This window comes from Protopterus annectens, chromosome 7.part0 (assembly GCF_019279795.1).
Source record: "Protopterus annectens isolate FY-2018-M chromosome 7.part0, PAN1.0, whole genome shotgun sequence".
Lineage (NCBI taxonomy): Eukaryota > Metazoa > Chordata > Ceratodontiformes > Protopteridae > Protopterus > Protopterus annectens.
The window spans coordinates 519,165,792-519,179,641 of NC_056739.1; positions in this window are offsets into that span (position 1 = coordinate 519,165,792).

Here is a 13,850-nt window from a genome sequence, read left to right on the forward strand (position 1 = left end):
ATCAAACTTATGTAAGCAAAAGCTTAAAATATTGAAGCAACAGAAACCTGAATTTTTTCCTAGGGAAAGAATTTGGTTGTCCATTTCTGTTGCTTCGGTATTTTCAGTGCTGTGGCGGAAAGTTACGGGTCGGGTTCAGGTAGGTGTGCGATTGTGTGGATGTGAGTGTTAGAGCGGGTTAGGTGAGTTAGAGTTAGGGCATGGGTTAGGTATGTGTGCGATTGTGTGGACGTGAGGGTTAGGGCGGGTTAGGTGAGTTAGGGTTAGGGGGCTGGTGATGTGAGTGTGCGATAGTGATGGACCTTAGGGTTAGAGTTTGGGTTAAGGTAAGTGGATAGTTAGTGATGTGTGTATAGTTTAGTGTAGGGTTAGGTGTCAGATTTTAGGTGTATGTGTGTAGACTGCTGTTTGTTTGGTGTGCTTGTGTTGTGTGTATGTGTTTTGGGACAGCGATTTTTTTCCCTAGGAAAAAAATCACTGTTCTGACAGTTCAAGATTGTAAGCTTTCGCTTACATAAGTTCGATCAATCACTGTTCACTTTTTTAAGCGTTGGGTGATCTAATATAGACCCTTGCAGTGTAGGGTCTGAGTGCTGAGCCAGTCTCAAGTCTCTCTTTGTAACCCATCCCAGCTCCCCTTCCACTGGCATCCTCTGACAGTGGTGTCTCACTGTCAGCCTAGGTACTACTACTCACCTCTACCTTTACAGTCACTCTGTCAAAAGGACCATCAGTATCCACAAGCAGCTGTGGCTCACATTCAGTTTCACTGCTACAGTGTAGCGCACTCCCTGAAGTAACCACCTCAGCAGTCCTGGCTCAAGTATGCAGTCTGTCTGGGTATCCCTTCAGAATACACCACGAAAACACTGAGAGAAGGAACACAGAAGTGGCATTAATCCATCTTTATTCAGTCTGTCCTGGTACCTCAGCAGTTCGCCTTCAATGGGACCTTCTCTGAGTGTTTTCGTGGTGTATTCTGAAGAATTTGTGGTTTGACTTTTGAGTTTTTGGAGATGTCTGGGTATCCCCCAGGCTACCAGACCCACATGCTTGCCTCCTAGCCTCACTGCATGTAACTGCATAAGTACATAGTGCTGCCTCATCCAAATCCTTCCCTTTCAGGACATTTGCAGGATGCCAGTTCCATACTCCTGCTGTCTCAAGACAACCCACTGTTGGCATTTTGTCTTTCTCACTTATTGGCTCCCTCACCTTTGGTTCCCCACATTGTCTCCATGGACATATGTATGCCACATGGCCTCACTGGTTGCATTCAAAACATTTAACCCTAACTCTTGGACGTGTACCTGGACTAGTGGCTTCCCCTGCTACTGGTGGATTCTTTTGGGGCAGTCTGCGCTGCCCACCATGGGCTCCTTTAGTCCTATGAGCAGTACTGGGGGGTCCCTTTCCTGTGCGGGGCTGCCCTGCTTGCTAGGTATAGGTCTCCCTTCTTCCCCAACTCCTCTGAAGTAGCACACTGTCTATCAGCTAACCAGATCCTCATGTCCTCAGGCAAAATGCTAAGGGCTTGTTCCCTTACCAAAAGATCTGCCAGCTCTTCAGAAGTGGTGACCTGACATCCACTCACCAAGCTATGAAAATAAATGCTCAGTTCAGCAACATATTCACATATATTTTCATCTGCCTTGCGTCTATGCTCATGAAACTTTTTCCTATACATTTCAGGTGTTAGCTTAAAACATTCCAACAAGTGTCTTTTTACAGCAGTATAATCAAAACAGCCAGTGTCATGCATTTTTGCTAAAGAGGTTACAGCTTTACCATGGAGTAAGGGGGTCAGGAACTGTACCCAGAGCCCTTGGTCAACTTCATACTGTTTACATACCCACTCAAACATATGAATGAAGCTATCAAAATTATCCCCCTCTTTAAACTGTGGAAGAAATTTACTGACCTTTTGTACTTCAGGAGTCCGGTTGCTCCCTTCCCCATTACCTGGCAAAGAGTCAGCTTTTCCCTCTAATGCCTCATCTGCCGTTCATTTTCCTCAGCTTGTAGACTCCTCATTTTCTCAGCTGCTTCTAGTTCCATATGCCTGGACTCCAACTCAAGTCTCTTTAGCTCCAGCTGAATTTTTAAGTCCACTGCAGAAAGGTTGAGCTGTCCATTCTCCAAAATATTGTATCTCCACTGTCAGCCTGATTGTCCTCCAAGCTGCTGTTTTCTGATGCAGCTGTAACCAAGGCTGCAATCAGGTCTGCCTTAGTCAGGTTTCCATGCACCAGTCCCCTAGCCTGGCACATCTCTACCAGCTGGCTCCTTGTCAGCTTTCCATACTCCTCTGTTGACATGCTGCCTGCTCACCCTGACTAACAATAAGCTAACAAAAGAAATAAAACAATTGTGCTCTGAACTCTGAGTATACATTGCGTGGCTGTTTTAGAATACAAAACACTTTTAGAAATCACTGTACATAAGCTACAGGAATTCGCTCTAACCACACCACTACAAGCCAATTAGAGTGTGCCAGCTAATCAATATGTGATGTGGATCCCACCACAGCAAACCAATATGTGATAAAATATCACAACCACTGCCACCAATATGTGATAGGATATCCCAACTACTGCCACCAATATGTGATGACCGTGCCCTGGCCCAGCAATCAAGGATCCTCAATCTTCACCACTAACACCAGGGAGGTTGTCTCCTTGAAGAGGAAAGGATAACTAATACACATAGTAAAGTGCAATTTTCTTTAAGTGCACACAGAGATCACAGTCAGTCTAGGGCTGGTTGCTCCCTTGCTCTCCGTGTCCACAATAAGACTCCCCACTGGCACAGCTATAGGGTCCAGATCTCGGCCTAGCTGGCAAGGTAACCTCCAGTACCCTCTCTGTCCAGCCAGTGCTTTGTGTCTCTGCCCAGGTAGTTGACACACACCCAAACTTGAGATAAGTATTTATACAACTTCACAGACACTCCTGGGAAAGGCTGACACAGATTCTCCAGCTATGCCCCTTTACCCAGACTATATGGTAGTAATTACTGCCAACACCAGCTTAATATAATTATCAGCTACCCAAAGGTCCTTGAAAGGGTGTCCAATTATTACTGTGCAATATTATTATCCAAATCGTAATGTGACTATTCAGTCTAAGGCTTATTAGAGTGACCTATTACAATGAACTCTATAAATATGCAATGTACTCCAGAGCCTGCTTCTCTATACAAACCAGCCACAGGTAAAGGTTTTTAAAATATTTAATAATAAATAATTAAAAAACAAGACAATAATACTACACCACAGGGATATCTAAGAGTTCAGAGATCACACAGAAACTTAAAATAATGTAGGACAGGTCTGAAGTCAACGAAACACAATCTAACTTTCTAATCTTTAGCTAATCTTAAGAGAAAACACAGTGCTATAATCCTACTTACATAAAAAAAAAACATAAGCAGTGCTGGGTTAGATGTCCAAGATCAAAGTGCTTCTTCTCTCTCACTCAACAATAGTTTTTAAACACTAACAGCTCTCTAAGGCACTCAAAGATTACATCATTTTGACACTTAGTCTGGAGTTCCCAGGCCACAAACTGCATTATTTAGCAAGCTAACACCTACTCAGGAGACTACAACAATAAAAGGCATTTCACATATACACTCTAGCAGAAACCAGAGCAATAAAGCACCTTCCACATGTAAATTCTGGCCCTTAACTTTAACCTTAAAATAATGGGCCTGAAACCTTCATCCAGACTCACTGGAGTTGACTTGTAAAACATCAAAGAGATTCATAAGATATTTTCAACTTCAAAAAACTTATTTGAAATGCTTGGTTTGGTTTTCCTTACAACAGATGGCAATGTTGCAACAACCTTGAAGTTCACACTTTACAGTTTTCTTTCATTTAAAAACACAAGTCTGTATTTTACATTTATTTATACAATTGATAGAATTATGTATCAAATTTTATTTGACTAGGCTGGCAGCTTTTGCCCATCTTCTTCCAGTCTTCACAAGGAGCACATTGGCATTTGACTTTAATTTTTAGGTGTTTTTAAGGGATTTTGTGAAGGTTTTGTAAACTACCCAATCCATTTACATCAGGTGTCAGGGAGTAAGGATTGACAGATTTTGGACCTATAAAGATAAAACTATGGTTACTACATTTTTCAGTGGTGCTGGGCATGTGAAGGGTTACTGTATGTCTGGATTAGTATCTGAAGTTGTAGAACCTCCGACTTGTAGTAATTCTGCCTGCTAAATGGTTGAAGGTATTTTGATTAAAGGAGTTTGAACAGAAGGGCTCTAAGGAGCAATTTAACTCTGCTGGATAGGCAGTCACTTTTTTTTTTACAGTAGAATAGACTAGAGAAGAGTACAGTGGTTTTCATATCGGGGGTAGTGTTATAAAAGGACAGATTTTATTGACTGATGACTGTAAATTTGTAATTTTTTTTTTCTTGGAAGCAGTGACGATAATGAGGGGGCCATATTCTAATTGATATAAGAGGATGCCTTTATCTATGGCTTTCCTCCTAACTGGGGATGAGAAACAGGAAACTCCACATGCTTTAGAAAATGTCTGCTGTATTTTTCTTTTAGTTTGTTGTAAATGAAGTTGGTAGTTGAGATGTTGGTCAAGCCAGAGACCCAAGTATTTGAAAGAACAGGTTGTTTCAAGGACTTGTTAGTTGTTGCCAATGATTTGTAAACCAGATAGAGTATGTTTTAGTTTATTAGGGGTGCTAAACAGCAATACTTTAGTTTTATTAGGATTAAGGTCACATTGTTTGGAATTCAGCTAGTCAGTGATGGAAAGGAAGTCCTGCTGTAGTAATGATTTAGTGCTCTTCCAGTATAAGACTGATCTGTAGAGAGCCATGCCTTCTGCATATATAAGAAGTGGTAGAGTTGGGTTGGAATAAGAATGTCTGTTGATATGTATTAACAATTGCTCTGGGTGGGGGGCACTGAGCCTTAGACAGCATCATTTTGAAAAGGAGGCTCAGATAAGTTTGAGGGAACTAATTTGACTTTGAAAGTCCACTCAGAAAGGAAGATGAGAAATCACTGTGATGCATTGTCACAGAATTTATGGCTGAATAGTACTTTCTGAGCAGAGGGTGACCAATAGTGTTAAAGGCCTTAATGAGATCTATAAAGTTTACACCAGATAGTTGATCTTTCATAGCCAAAAGTGTATCATAAGTGAGTGATCAGATGGCTACCGTAATACTATGACTTGCCCAGAAATTATGTTGTCTTGAACAGAATAAGTGTTTTCGGTAAAATGGTTTGATAATTAGTTGTAGGTTGCTTCCTCAAAGTCTTTAGGAAGTATAGAAAATATAAAGATGAGTCTAAGGTCTGAGATGGAGAGTGGTTTGCTTGGTTTGTGAAGAGGTATAAGAAGTGTTGCTTTCCAGATTTTTAAAAAGGTATTCATTAAAGATGCATTTTATTGGATACCTTATGTAATCCAAGCAAATTTTAGTAAACCAAGAGTGAAGATAATCTGAACCTGGAGGATTTTCATATGAGACCTTGCTAATGGCCTGTTTAATGTTTTGGGGATTGATTTGTCTAAATTGGAGTGGGAGGAGAAATTCTGGTAGGCCTGAATCTGGAATGAAGTAATTTAGGGTGATTTGAGGAGGTACTTGGTGCATTTATCTAGGAAGTTCTAAGGAGAAATGCAGCCATTAGATGTATTGCACAAATTATTTTGCAGAGGAGTTGATATTCTTCCATCCCATGATATGATTAACTTAGATCAGGAATTTGTTTAAGGTGGATTACAAAGCTAGTTTTGTTGGTTTTGGAAAATTGGTAGCTTTGTGCCTCTTGTTACTTTGTTTGGCTGGGTTCCTAAGGTTAACATATATCTCACTGGCTTGTACAGTGTTGCATTGTTTCCATGCTTTCCAAGCTTTCCAAGCTTCATCTCTTAGTTTGAGTAAAGTTTTAACATCTTTTGATTGCCATCTCTTTTAGTTTATTTTCTGAAATCTTGAGATGGGGAAGTATTTGTTTTGATGCATTTGAAGTGTTATGGTTTGGGCTACTGTTTGGGCCTTACATGGCCTTGATTGTTGACCACTCTTGTTTTTCAAAAACTGCTTTATCTTTGATGTAGTTAGACTTGTTCATGGGTCTAGTCAAAGTTGGGGGGAGGTGTATAAAGATTTTGCCATAGATGAAGATAGGACAATGGTCACTTAGTGAAGGGGTGAATGGAGGTGTTTATACATTTTCTTTTCTAACAGAGGATGGTTATTAGATTTGAAAGTGGACCTTATGGCTTCTTATATTATTTGTGAGAGTCAGCACTTCATTCACATAAGTCTTTGCTTTCGTGGAGTAGAATGATTAGGCTAAACTCCTCCAGTAATATTAAACTGTTGTGCTATGAGCTTGTGTGAATGATTGTGTAGTTGTTTTACTTTTGGTTGGAAAGATGAAGGGGGCTGGGAGTTGGGGGTAGGCAGCAGTGATATAGAGGTATGAGAGTTTGAACTAAGAAACTTTTAGCATTAACTAGTTTGGGTCACAGCCTGAAGAGGTGTTTGCTTGGTTGTGTAACTAAGGATGTAGGTGGACTTTGTATACCTGTTAGGCCTACTATCAAGGAAATATTGACATATTTGAATGTGAAGGAGAATGGATGGCATGAGTCTTTGATCCAAGTTTCTGTGATTTCTATAATAATGGGGGAGTATGTTGTTATAAATGTGTCTAGTTGATTGAGTTTGTTTTAACACTTCCTGCATTAAGTAAACAGCATTTGAGTGAGGTTTTTGGAGGCAGTCTGTTACTGTAGCATTGTATTGGCCTGGTTTGGGTTCATGTAACAGCAGTAGTGGTATCAGGGTGGGCAGCAGTTTGGACAGGAAGTGTGTAAAGTGTAGAAAGCATCTCTGTTTTGTTTTTGTATTATAGTTAACTAGTGAAGATAACCGGGTGAATTCTTGGTGTGAAATGTTTTATGATGTTATACTGGCTGGGGAGAGGTGTTAGCTGAATTGTATGCACATTGTGAATTACACCTATGATGTGATATAGGAGCACTGGATTTATAATTGTAAGACTGGAGAAGTTTTGTGTGAGCTTGTTGTGTAGTTTGCTCGTAAACGTGATGAGGAATGATAAGAAAGATGCCTGATAGCTGGAATTATTGATGTGGTAGAAGCTTTCTGGTACAGTAGACTGCATTGAGCTAAACTGTTTTTTTTTTTTTTTGCCAGAAGGTTCTGGGTTTTTGAGAAATATCTTGTCCTCTGTGTGCTTGTAGTATTTTTTCAGTTGCGTTTTGAGAGTGAAATGTGTACAGAAGTGAAAGTTTAGGAATATGTTTTTATTATATATTGCATGTATTATGCATGTTAGTTTAAGGCGGGTAATTTAATACATGTTTTAGGGCACGCGTGTGTGTGCGTGTGTGTGTGTGTGTGTGTGTGTGTGTGTGTGTGTGTGTGTGTGTGTGCGTGCGTGCGTGTGTGTGTGTGTGTGTGTGTGTGTGTGTGCGTGCGTGTGCATGTGTGTGCGTGTGCGTGTGTGTGCGTGTGCTCACCAGGGATACACTACAGCCCTTTGATTTTTCTTGCATCAGTGCTGCCTGTGTATTTTGGGTGGATCTGACACAGATGGGACATTCTACAATAAACACAGGTGATGATGGAAGTTTGTCCTGGACCACTGTACTCCCCTAAACTGTTGGAGAGGGTAGTGATTCTCTTACAGTTAGTCATGCTGGCAGTACTATTATGGTCTCAGGTTGTGCTAGGTGCAAAATACCATCACTTCTACTTCTATAGACATGCTGTCATAATGCATCACCTGATTCTTGTTGTGCTAGATCCCCTGCCAACAGAAATTGTGAATGCAGACAGATAATATGCCAATGTGAAAGCCATTGCATATGTGACTCCTCTCATCACCCAATAAATAGATTGCTACATGCCAAGAATATTCATAGCAACAGAAAATGTGATTGTGAAAACCAGTGAATGTATGACTCCTATCACCACCCAATAAATAGACTGATACATGCCAAGAATATTCATAGCGACAGATAATATGCTTCTGTGAAAGCCAATGCATGTATGACTTCTATCACCACCCAACAAATTGATCACTACATGATAAGAATATTCACTTACCTTGTGATGCAGGTTGTCTCAACTAGAGGCTCAACATTCATGGTAAAATATATGTAGAATTGTATGTCTAAGTAAATTATGCAGCGGTCCTAGGCAATGTCATATTTAAATGGCATGCATCACTACTCACCTTGTGCATCTCCTACCAATATTTTAGCAGTTGATCCTTGCAACATTGTCGGTGATCTAATATACAGTCCTGATTTCCCCGGGTTTGGTAGCTGTGGATGGACATTTGTGGGTAAGCTGATTAGATATGATGGGCAATGTTCTAGAGGAACAGCATGTGCCACAACTAATGTGAGTCATCCAAAACAGACACTCACACACACCTTACAAGCCAGGCTCCAACATTCAGTCCACCAATGGGTATGAGTAAACTATCTCTCTCAATACTGAAGGATAGTACAAACTTATCAGTATCTGTGAGATGCTGCTGCTATGCTTAATGTGTGCCCCCATATGCTCAAACTATCCCCAGCTATGTAGTGGGTTTTGGCCTTAGCATGAAGGATGATTTCAGTGACCATGAAACAAGCTTGCACCAACAGCTTATTGTCAGCAACAACCACACTGATGTCCCACACCAGGTGTTGTCACACCTGGTCCCTTACTACCCATAGCAACCCTGTGGTCGGCACAGAGCTGTGTGCTCCTATGAGTTAACTATAGTGTTACTGTTCCATAGTAAGGCAGTGGAGGAGATGTCACATATTGTGCTGTGCATTGTATTGCAGGCATAACATCCCTATGAACCTGCCCTGCTGTCTGTGTGCAAAGACCGTCACTCAGCCCACCTGCCTATTTTCTTTCTGTGCCTTGCCTGTTCTGTTCTCATTCTTATTATATTTTAATTATGTCGCATTCTTGTTTTGTTTTTCTCCATTTATTTTCATGTTTTCCTGCAAGATCAGCCATGGAGCAGGCCAAAGTGTGGCAGTGGTCACCATGCTCTGCTCTGGCCGCCATACAGCTCTTTTCAGAAATGCAGTGCATGTGTGTGAGTGTGTGTGTGTGTGTGTGTGTGTGTGTGTGTGTGTGTGTGTGTGTGTGTGTGTGTGTGTGTGTGTGTGTGTGTGTGTGTGTGTGTGTGTGTGTGTGTGTGTGTGTGTGTTTATTTGTTTGTGTGTTTGTGTGTGTGTGTGTATATGTGAGTATGTGTATATATATATATATATATAGATATATATATATATATATATATATATATATATATATATATATATATAGATATATATGGGTCTACTTCATTTCGTTGAAAAAGTATTTCACTGAAAGTCAGTTTCCTGCAACCAATTCACTGAAAGCTCTCTTCACTGAAAACTCATTTCACTGAAACTCATTTCATTGAAAGTTATATATGGCCTTTTCCCCACTGCAGTGTGATCCTGGATTTAGTATATAAAGTAAAGGGGAATGTGGGGGGGGCACAGCCTCTCACATTGGGGGGCGTAGCCCCCCACATATTATAAATGTTTTAAAGCATACAGATGGATACTTACAAGTGCAATGAATAACTCTTTCCAGAAGACAACATATAACCAAATTATGTGGGGGGCTGTGCCCCCCACACCCCCCCTTACTATATAACTAACTCGAGGATCGCACTACAGTGGGGAAAAGGCCATATATAACTTTCAATTAAATGAGATTCAGTGAAATGAGTTTTCAGTGAAGTGAGCTTTCACTGAAGTGGTCCCAGTCATTTGAGTTTCAATGAAATGAGTTTTCAACTAAATGAAGTAGACCTATATATACATATATATATATCTATATCTATATATATATATATATATATATATATATATATATATATATATATATATATATATATATATATACATATATATATATATATATATATATATAGATATTTAGATATAGATATAGATATATACCCACACGGTCATGTGTGTGTGTGTGTGTGTGTGTGTGTGTGTGTGTGTGTGTGTGTGTGTGTGTGTGTGTGTGTGTGTGTGTGTGTGTGTGTGTGCAGTCATGTACAAAAATCAAGTCCCTTCGGTCATTGAAGTGTTACCATGATTCTGAAGGATCCAGCAAAAGCCTGCCAATAATCAGCTTATATGCTGATTCTCACCTTGGGAAATTATTTTTTTTTGTTAAATCTTTTTTCCTTATCACTACAATTTGCATTTGTTTAAGTATACTCGTTAAAACACTATATATTTTTACGTGGAGTTTTTCTCCAAAGGCCTCCATTAAAAAGGGTCAACCAGCCCAGATGGACTATTCTGGTTAAAAAATGCAATAGATAAATAAATGAATGCATGAATGTATGAAAGAGTAGTCTAGGTTTCCTGCCTGGCTATGGCCCCCAGTGAGGTCAGAAGCTATTTCTCGAATAGACAAATATAAATAAGAAACATGCGCATATTGTCCGCAATGTGTGAGAGCATGTGTGTGCATGTCTGTGTGTGTATATATCTAAGACTACACTGGCAGGACTCTACACCGTACATGCATTTGGGAGTTTAGATAGGCCAAATCTGAAAAATCCTCACCTGCTCTTAGGATGGTAATATTATTCTAGAAGGTTCTAAATCCCCATTTTCCATGCTGTTAACTTTGAGGATAGCAGTGGGACACAACACAGCATGGCGTACAATAAGGGAAAGAGCACCAAAGCATATGTGAAAAAATGTGACTTACTGCACATCCTGATATTTATCTTATATTGTTAAATATCTTCAACTGTTAAAATAATTAGCTTCATGAAAAGTAAATCTAAAATTTTGACTGACATAACTTGGAAACAAAAATTTGTTGAGACACTTCTTACTAAATATTATCTAGTATATGCTTTATTAATACATTTTTTGGGTTTACAACATTCATACGGAGCATTTTAACAGTAATTAAAATAATTTGAAATATGAAATCTCATTTTTGGATTATAGGCAGTAAAGTATTTGCTGTGTGAAAAATAAAGAGTCAAAAATAGCCACGGTCTCTTTTTTTCTGCAGAGCCAATTTTATTTATCAAGTAAAGATAATTAGTTTCAGTTTCATTGTGTTGCCACTCCATATTTGTAACAACAATAACAATGATGCCTTATAAAATTAATTGTGTAGTAATCACTTTAAAACATGTACAGAGCATACAGATGAAGAACAGACACTGTAAGAACAGCTTTTTAATGTAAATTTTAAATACACATTTAAGTGATTCAAGTTGAAAGTAGATGCATCTATGTACAGTTTATACTTTATATAATGATTTACAAGTTTAGATAAAAATCCAGCCTGTCCTTGTAGAACATTGCTATTGCTTTAACCTGTTAAGTGTATTAGTCATCAGAATGTGCAGAGTATTATTCAAATTGTATTTATGTGCACATTTTACAAATATTTTTAAGCAGATTCCAAGGTACATGATCAAAGGAAACAATGCAGCACAAGCAACTGTTCTTCAAGCATAGATTGTAAGACATATTTTGTGTAAGTACACAATGCAGTTAATTTCCTGAATAAAATAAGGATGTTTGACTTTTTCCATTTGTGTGTTAATAGCACTTGTTTGCGCATACCTGTCAATGAGCATTCATTATAACACTTTCATCAACTCAAAGCAATCATATTCTCAGCATGGGAACAGCTAATTCTGTAGAAATCTGTACCAGAAAATGGTTGACTAATTTTAGAACCACATATGTGACTGATTATAGGGGCCTCGGCAGTATTTTATCATACAACAATAGTCTAAGTTGAAGGACACTTTATTTTTTGTCAACAAGATTTCTTTGGTGATACCGTATTAAAATTTCAGAACTTAATATTAAAATATTTCATGTGGTTAAAGTTGAAGTGTAGCGTCAGTAGTTAAAGATGATGTGTAGAGTCAGTTCTATTTTCCTCTGTCCCTGGTACCTGTTTCTCAAATATATATAACATCATCCTATATTATCCTTTGCCCTAATCCATTCTTTTTTGTTGCCTTTTACATTGTGTCATAATATTGCTGACGATTTAGAATTCTGGGTCTATATTACCTTGTCAAAAGGGATTTTCATTGAATGCCTTTTCATCGACACAGAACAGAGAAGTCCCAAAACTCTGAACGGCCACTTCAGTGATTTTTTTCCCAGGGTAAAAAAACACTTGGCCATCGTCGGGAATTTGGTCTTTTCTCCAATGTAGTGCGATCTCGGAGTTGGTATATTTAGTTGGGGGGGGTGGAGGAGGAAAGCTCCCCACCTAGTAGGTTCTGAGAGTTTGTTTGGTGTTTGATTGGCCAAGTGATTTTTTTCCCCTGGGAAAAAAATTTGCTGACGTGGCCATTCGGAGTTTGGGAGTTTGCTGTTAATGTGTTGATGAAAAGGCATTTGATGAAAATGTTTTTCGATCAGGTAATATAAACCCTAGAATCGTTACCATTTGCTGGCTTCAGTGGAAAAGAATCAATTTGTTCCTTTAGCCAAGCAGCCACGATTGGCTATAATCTTCTAAAAAAAGCAAAGCAAGAAGAGAACTTGCATGTCATTGCATTTTTATTTCATAATCAGGAATCCTAATATATAATAGAAGACAAGATCTAATATTAAAAATACCTAATAATTAATTTATTTGCATATCTGCTCTACTGCCATATGCAGGCATCAGCATTAAAACAAAATGCATTAAAATAAAATTGATCACTGACTGTTTTATAAACCATCCAGTATACTGAATAATCATATTAAGAGTACTTAAACTACAGCCTGCAAAATAATGCAGATAAAAATGATGAAGTCTTAAGGAACCACAATGTTAAATACTTTTAACAGAGTTTATTAAAAAGGGAACAGAAGACATGTCTCAGTGCAACAGATCCAAGTATCAGAAAAATGTGCAGAAGCTTGGCAATGAAAAAATCAACAGCAAGGAAACCTTGTGATACAAAGTTATGAAGTGGAACATCAGAAAAAGCAGTCTGACATAATCAAATAGTCACCAAAATTATTAGCACAACAACAAAATTAACAAAGAATTTGAAAAATAAAACCTAGCCCATCCATGCAGTATCAGAACTTCTGTGACTGATATCAAAAGCTTAGACTGCAGAAAAATAATTAAGATGTTCATTTTGTGAGGAAACAGCAACTCACATTATCTTGTGCAGAAATGCTACATCTGTATCTGAAGATATGAAAACAGTAACATGGGATGCTGTTTATGTGAAACTGATTTAGAAAAGCTTTAGATGTGCTTTAGTATTTTTAATTCCTCTTTAGCATTAATGTCTTCTTTAAAGGTTTAAAAAATAAGGGAAGCAAATATCCTATCTAACTAGTGCTTTTAAAGGGACATTTCTTGGAAGAGATGAAATAAAGTGAATGAGGATGAACATTATCATGACTTTTCCAAATTTCAGAGGGAAGCAAAGATTGCTACAAATATGGGCACATCTAATTATTTTAGGAGAAAACCTAACTCTTCTTTTTGAAGTCTCCAAATAATTTTGGAAATTCATGAAGAAATCAATGGAGCACTAAATTCACAGCAAGATGATCTGAATGATCAACACATTTCTAAAGTGCTAAATTTATATAGGGATCATAGTTGAACTGCTAATGATAATATCTTCTTCAACTCTAGTCCTACAATCATAAGTGATAATATCTTCATGAACTGTATTCCTAGGCTCATAAATGATGATATCTTCATCAATTCTAGCCCTATGATCATAAGTGATAATATCTTCAGGAACTGTATTCC